We start from the raw sequence: 8,250 nt of genomic DNA, 5'->3' as shown, positions 1-8,250 counted from the left end.
TAGAACTTGCCATGCTAGCATAGGTTCATGTACGTTGTACATGATTAGTAGGTAACTCTAACAGTTTTATTTGCCCTATGTAATCAAAAAGGGATAACTTGTGCTTAAATCGTTGTGTTGTCAATTTCTGTAGACATATAGGAACTCAACATAATTGATGACTATTCAACTTCTATCTTAATTGTGGATGTTTGGTAGAATGGTATTAGTACAATGAAAGTTGGCTTTTATCAGTTTCGTGTTATTCGATTAATATCATCACTGTCACATGCTAAAGGTAATAACAATGGCTATAGAAGGAAGTAATAATGAAGTTGTGATCTCATGAGTGTTTTATTATTGATAAATTGAAGTGTTAGTTAAGTGGTTAATTAAGTAGTTAATTATAGTTAATATTTAATCAACAATTTTAAGTGTTATTATCTTAACAGTGAGAAGTAGTCATACATTGGTGAGTGAGTTAAAATTAGACAATAAATTAGTCTGAGTCTCTGATGGAACGAACTAGAAAGTATTCTATATTACTTGCGAACGCGTATACTTGCGTGAATATTAGTGCGTGATTTCACCCTAACAAGTTTTTGGCGCCGCTGCCGGGGACTCGGCGTATTTGTTTAGTTTATGTACTTACCATCATTGGTCATTAGGACTCAGTGATTAGGACGTAGTAGTTAATTACTCTTTTCGATTGTGTTTCAGGTACTTTAGCAAGCGTTTATGCAAACTCGTTCTCTTGCTCGCAAGAGGACCTTAGATACAGCTGAGGAGAAAGACGAAGTTCTTGATACACCGGAGAAGTTAGATTTTGAGGATTCGGATTCAGGAACTGAGCAAAAAGAACCAGTAAACATGGGAGATCGTATTGTTCAAGCTGATCCAGCTCTTATGGATTTTTATCGGCCTAAAATTGATGACATTCAGTCAAGCATCCTTCATCCGGCTATTCAAGCTAACACCTTTGAAATCAAGCCGGGCACTATTCAGATGGTGTAGAATTCTATTTCTTTTGGAGGAGCGGCAACTGAAGACCCCAACATGCACATAAGGAATTTTGTCGAGATCTGCAGCACTTTTAAGTATAATGGCGTGACTGATGAGGCTATCAAGTTGAGGCTTTTCCCATTCTTACTGAGGGATAAAGCTAAAGACTGGTTACATTCTGAACCAGCTGGGTCAATCACTACGTGGCAAGATCTTGCGCAAAAGTTTCTGGTGAAGTTTTATCCAATGGCAAAGACTGCTGCTATGAGGAGTGCTCTTACTCAATTTACGCAGCAACCTACAGAATCTATGTGCGAGGCTTGGGAATGCTACAAGGAAATGTTGAGAAAATGTCCACATCATGGAATGCCGGATTGGATGGTAATCACTGGTTTTTATAATGGTTTGGGGGCCCAATCTCGGCCCATGCTCGATGCAGCAGCTGGAGGCGCCTTATGGGCTAAAAGTTATACTGAGGCGTATAATCTTATCGAGACGATGGCTGCAAATGAGCATCAAAACCCAACTCAGAGGATGACGTCAGGCAAGGTAGCAGGTATTCTTGAAGTTGATGCAGCCACTGCTATTGCAGCCCAGCTCCAAGCGTTATCAATGAAGGTTGATTCTTTGGCTACGTATGAAGTTAATCAAATAGCTATGGTTTGTGAGCTTTGTGCAGGTTCTCATGCTACGGATTAGTGTTCTCTTGTCAACGAATCTGTCCAGTATGTGAATAATTATCAGTGACAACAGCAGCCTGTGCCAGCGACCTATCATCCTAACAACAGAAATCATCCAAATTTCAGCTGGGGGAATAATCAGAATGCTATTCAGCCACCATATCAGCAAGGAGTGAGTAAACAGTTTAACCCACCTGGATTCCAGCAACCACAGCAGTATGCTACAAGGCAATCATATCCTCAACAGGGAAGTGCAACTGCACCTACTAGTGCTAATTTTGAGGAACTTAAGCTGTTGTGCAAGAGTCAGGCGGTTTCTATCAAGACCTTGGAAAATCAAATCGGTCAATTAGCCAATGCAGTGCTCAATCGTCAACCTGGTACTCTTCCCAGTGACACGGAAGTACCAGGCAGGAAGGAAGCTAAAGAGCAAGTCAAGGCTATTACCTTAAGGTCTGGAAAAGTAGCTGATGCTGAAAAGGCAAAAGAAGTCGAAGCTGAAGTTAGAGATGAAGAATTTAAGCAAAAGGAGAAAGTGGCGGAACCAAGGAAGACTACTGTTGAACACACTCTGCCTGAGGCTAATACAGGGGAGAAACAGCTCTATCCTCCACCATCTTTTCCTAAGAGATTGCAGCAACAAAAGCTGGATAGACAGTTCGGGAAGTTTCTGGAGGTGTTCAAGAAACTTCACATCAATATACCTTTCGCTGAGGCTCTGGAACAAATGCCTAGCTATGCGAAGTTTATGAAGACTATTCTTTCAAGGAAGGTGAAACTGGATGACTTTGAAACCGTTGCTCTCACGGAAGAATGCAGCGCTGTTCTGCAGCAAAAGTTACCACCAAAACTGAAAGATCCAGGAAGCTTCACCATTCCTTGCACCATTGGCAATCTAACTTTTGACAAGTGCCTTTGTGATTTGGAAGCAAGCATTAATCTGATGCCCTTGTCGATCTTTAAAAAGCTGGATCTGCCTGATCCAAAATCCACATACATGTCGCTACAATTGGCTGACCGTTCCATTACTTACCCAAGGGGCATAGTTGAGGATGTGCTCGCCAAGGTGGATAAGCTCTTCTTTCCTGCAGATTTTGTTATTCTGGATTTTGAGGAAGATAAGAAGATTCCTATAATCTTGGGGAGGCCTTTCTTGGCTACTGGCCGTACCTTGATAGATGTGCAAAAAGGTGAACTTACTATGCGGGTCCAAGATCAGGATGTGACCTTCAACGTATTCAAGGCAATGAAATTCCCTACAGAAGATGAGGAGTGCTTAAAAGTGGATGTGATTGATTCTGCGGTTACTTCGGAACTCGATCACATGCTAATGTCTGATGCATTGGAAAAAGCCTTAGTGGGGGATTTTGACAGCGATGATGAAGATAGCAACGAGCAATTACAATATCTGAACGCTTCTCCATGGAAGCGAAAGCTCGACATACCATTTGAATCTCTTGGTACTTCTGACCTTAAGAATGCTGAAGGGAAGCTCAAACCATCAATAGAGGAAGCACCTACCTTGGAGCTTAGACCATTACCTGAACACTTGAGGTATGCTTTTTTAGGTGATTCATCTACGTTACCTGTTATTATTTCAGCTGACCTTTCAGGTAGTGAAGAAGACAAGCTCTTAAGGATTTTGAGAGAATTCAAATCGGCTATAGGATGGACCATAGCAGACATCAAGGGGATAAGTCCTTCATATTGTATGCATAAAATTCTGTTAGAGGAAGGTAGTAAGCCAACTGTGGAACAGCAGCGAAGACTGAACCCGATCATGAAGGAGGTGGTGAAGAAAGAAATTCTGAAATGGCTAGATGCAGGCATCATTTATCCTATTTCTGACAGCTCGTGGGTGAGCCCTGTACAATGTGTTCCTAAGAAAGGAGGTATCACTGTGGTCGCAAATGAAAAGAATGAGCTCATCCCTACTCGAACAGTTACAGGATGGAGAGTATGCATGGATTATAGGAAATTGAACAAAGCCACAAGAAAGGATCACTTTCCTCTTCCATTTATTGATCAAATGCTTGACAGATTGGCGGGACATGAGTATTTTTGTCTTCTGGATGGTTATTCCGGGTATAATCAGATTTGTATTACACCAGAGGATCAGGAAAAGACTACCTTCACTTGTCCATTTGGCACATTTGCTTTTCGAAGAGTTTTGTTTGGGTTATGTGGCACCCCGGCCACCTTTCAGAGATGTATGATGGCTATATTCTCTGACATGATTGGAAATAATGTCGAAGTGTTCATGGATGACTTCTCCGTCTTTGGACACTCGTATGATGAATATTTGAATAATCTGCGCGCCGTACTCAAAAGATGCGTGGAAACTAATTTGGTGCTTAATTGGGAGAAATGTCATTTTATGGTGCGTGAAGGCATTATCCTTGGGCATAAGGTCTCTAGCAAAGGTCTGGAGGTGGACAAGGCCAAGGTGGGAGTCATTGAAAATCTTCCCCCACCTAATTCGGTGAAAGGAATCCGTAGTTTTCTCGGTCATGCCGGTTTTTATCGGCGATTCATCAAGGACTTTTCAAAGATATCTAAGCCGTTGTGCAATTTACTTGAGAAAGATGTGCCTTTCAAATTTGATGATGAATGTTTGGCAGCATTCGAGACTCTCAAGGAGAGTTTGATCACGGCACTAGTTATTACAGCACCAGATTGGACAGAACCGTTTGAGATGATGTGTGATGCGAGTGACTATGCGGTAGGTGCAGTTCTGGGACAGCACAAGAAAAATCTCTTCCATGTGGTCTACTATGCGAGTAAGACTTTAAATGGGGCCCAATTGAACTACACCACTACTGAGAAGGAGCTTTTGGCTTTGAGAAATTTCGATCTTATCTGCTTGGTACGAAAGTGACAGTATTCACTGATCATGCAGCTATTCGCTATCTGGTTTCTAAGAAGGATTCGAAGCCGAGACTCATTCGTTGGGTGCTTTTACTTCAAGAATTTGAGTTAGAGATCAAAGATAGAAAAGGTACTGAGAATCAAGTAGCTAACCATCTCTCTAGGTTGGAGAATCCCGATTCTACTTCACAAGATAGGACGTTAATCAATGAATCTTTTCCGGATGAGCAGTTGTTTGTAATTCAGGAGGAAGAACCATGGTTTGCAGATATTGTAAACTATCTTGTCAGCAATATAATGCCTCCTAATTTGACATCCGCGCAAAAGAAGAAGTTTCTGCATGAGGTGAAGTGGTATATGTGGGATGAACCATATTTGTTTAAACAGGGAGCTGACCAGATCATCAGGAGATGTATCCCGTTCTTTGAGACGGAGGGGATATTACGAGACTGCCATTCCACGGTTTATGGTGGACACTATGGAGGTGAGAAGACGGCAGCTCGTATTCTGCAAGCAGGTTTTTTCTGGCCTACCTTGTTCAAGGATGCTCATCAGTTTGTTTTAAGGTGTGATCGTTGCCAAAGAGTGGGAAATTTGTCAAGGAAGGATGAGATGCCATTAAATATGATGCTTGAAGTCGAGGTCTTTGATGTATGGGGAATCGATTTCATGGGGCCTTTTATCTCGTCTTGCAATAATCAGTACATCTTGCTGGCAGTCGATTATGTCTCAAAATGGGTCGAAGTTAAAGCTTTACCGACAAATGATGCAAAGGCAGTGCTAAATTTTCTTCATAAGCAAATTTTCACAAGGTTTGGAACACCTCGGGTAATCATAAGTGATGAAGGATCGCATTTTTGCAACCGTAAGTTCACTTCTATGATGCAGCGTTATAATGTGAATCATCGAGTAGCTACTGCCTATCATCCGCAAATAAATGGTCAAGCGGAAGTGTCTAACAGAGAGATAAAGCGCATTCTAGAGAAGGTTGTTTGTCCGTCAAGGAAGGATTGGTTTTTAAAGCTCGATGAAGCTGTTTGGGCTTACAGAACAGCATACAAAACTCCACTTGGGATGTCACCGTTTCAGTTGGTGTACGGTAAGGGATGTCATCTACCGGCGGAGCTTGAGCATAAGGCCTACTGGGCATTGAAGAAATTGAACCTGGATTTAGATGCAGCTGGTAAGAAAAGAATGCTTCAGCTTAATGAACTTGATGAATTTCGACTTCAAACGTACGAGAATAACAAAATGTATAAGGAAAAGGTGAAGAGGTGGCACGATAGGAAGCTACATCCTAAGTTATTTATGCCAGGGCAACAAGTTCTGTTATTCAACTCTCGGCTCCGACTTTTTCCTGGGAAGTTGAAATCAAGGTGGTCTGGACCTTTTATTGTCAAAACTGTGTTTCCACATGGAGCGGTGGAAATTTTTGAGAATGATTCGGACCAAGCATTCAAGGTTAACGGTCAGCGGTTGAAACACTACTATGGGGACATGGCAAACCGAGAGGTGGTTAGTGCCATTTTGTTGACTATATGAGAAAGGTACGGAACGTCAAGCTAATGACGAAAAAGAAGCGCTGCGTGGGAGGTAACCCATGAATTGTTGTTACAGGAACCCTTAGAAGTTAATAACCTATCCAAAAACACAAAAAAATCAGAAAACAGGGGCTGAAAAAAAAAAATTTCCAGAGATCCTCTGCGCGCCCGCGCAGAAATGCTGAGCGGCCGCGCAGGGGTCGAGTTCCAGAAAATTTTTTACAGTTCAGAAAAAAAAAACAACCAAAAACACAAAAACCCATTACAGCCCATAAACCCATGAATTCTTTTCCCATTACCCCATGATTGTATCCCTCAACCCCACTCCTAATCTAATTTAACCTACTCCACACCCTATATATACATACACCTATCCTACATATCTCCCACAACTTCCTACACTTAAACCCTCTCATAAACATCAAAAATCAGTTCTTACACACTTTTATTCACAAATCAATGGCACCCAAGAGAGCACGCACTATTGACAGCAGCAGCACAGTTCCTACTGCTGATTCATCAAGGGGTACTGCTGCAAGGCCTCGGTTAACTGACAGAGCTGCGGAGGAGGAGTACACTAGGCTGTTGGGGAAGCCGATTCTGAAGGAGAGGGGGTTTTTACCATCAGGGAGGGATGGTGAGTTGTTGCCCATGATTGCAGAGAAGGGGTGGATAGCTTTTTGTGAGTCACCCGAAGCAGTACCGATGAGTGTTGTTCGCGAGTTTTACGCGAACGCGAAGGCTGAAAAGAATGGGTTTTCTGTAGTTCGTGGGCTGACGGTTGATTATCATCCTGCGACGATTCGCCGTGTAATTGGACAGCGAGAGAGAAAGCCCAAGGAGGAGAACTGGAATGAAAAGACTGCTGAGGATTTTGACTTGGATTTGATTTGTGCGACTCTCTGTCGACCGGGCACAGTTTGGAACCGCAGTCCAGCCAATAATGAGTATCGTCACTTTCCGGCGATCGCCATGAACATGTATGCCCGTGCATGGAATGCATTTATATGTGCTAATATTTTGCCTTCTTCACATGCACACAAGGTCACAGTTGAGAGAGCACAGCTGTTGTGGGGAATTCTAAATGAGGAATACTATGTGGACCTTGGTGAGTTTATCTACCAAGGAATTCTGAAGTTTTTGAGGGGAGCAAAGCATATGAACATCCCTTATGCATCCACGGTTACAAAGCTATGCCGAGCAGTAGGAGTGAACTGGCCGGCTCATGAGCAGTTACAGTTGCCAGCAGCTCCGATAGATTCTGGCACTCTGAATGGGATGCAGGAGTGGACCGGTGGTGAGCCTGAGGAGCATGGGCTGGGTTATCGTCTTCCAGGAGGGCGTCCAGCACGAGGTGCTACTATGGCCAGGCCAGGGCGTGGTGAGGCAAGTTCTTCGAGAGCTCAGGAGGGTGCTGGGATGGGTGATGCCCAGTATAGGAGGCTTTCACGGCGGATGGATGCCATGTATGAGACGCAGAGCAGGTTTGCTCAGGAGCTCACTCTTGCGTTAGGGACTGCTTTTCGAGGCCTTGGAGCTGATATCCAGTGGCCAGTTTTTGGTGAGGACTCTGCATACCCGCCGCCTGATACTCCACCCACTGAGGGTGATGATGATGATGACTCCGAGTAGGTATACCCTGTGTTCCTTTCTACTACCTTCACTGGGGACAGTGAAGATTTTAAGTTTGGGGGTGGTAGTTAAGGAATATTTTGTGTGTGTCATATAGCTGCATATTCATGATAGTTAGTTCATATAGTTGCATAATTTTTGCCATATAGTTTTTTTTATAGCTTTATTTGTTTGTCATATCATATAGCTCATGCATATACCATGATCCCTTTTGCAATGATTTATCGACTGAATTGTTATATTGATGCGAGTGTAGTGATAGCATTAAAGTGTTATTAAGTTGTGTAGGTTGATATGCATGCTAGAAGCACTTGTATTTTCACTAAGTCTTAGAGAATGCTTAAGGGCTAGATTGTTGTTATGATCTGATTATTTTCGAGGATAATCTATTTATTATGCTTAGAATTTGATAATAGGTTCTTAGTGGTAAAGGCATGAAAAAGAAAAAAAAATGGAGTAAAAATGGAATTTGTTGCTAGTTGTGGCTAGGCGTCAAATGGCTAGTAGCCGGCTCGCATGTTATGCGAGTAGTCTAGGGTTGAGCAAGA

At 42.7% G+C, this 8,250-nt stretch overlaps 1 non-coding gene across 1 annotated transcript; it reads right to left on the bottom strand.

Annotated features, from left to right (window-relative positions):
- Positions 1 to 1,242: 1,242 nt before the first annotated feature.
- LOC141687955 (small nucleolar RNA R71) lies at positions 1,243 to 1,349 on the bottom strand. The gene has a single exon (XR_012561429.1). It is a non-coding gene; the product is annotated as a small nucleolar RNA R71 (small nucleolar RNA).
- Between the last annotated feature and the right edge of the window lie 6,901 nt (positions 1,350 to 8,250).

The sequence above is a fragment of the Apium graveolens genome, chromosome 9 (genome assembly GCF_009905375.1).
Source record: "Apium graveolens cultivar Ventura chromosome 9, ASM990537v1, whole genome shotgun sequence".
Lineage (NCBI taxonomy): Eukaryota > Viridiplantae > Streptophyta > Magnoliopsida > Apiales > Apiaceae > Apium > Apium graveolens.
This window is presented reverse-complemented; position numbering and strand designations above follow the sequence as displayed.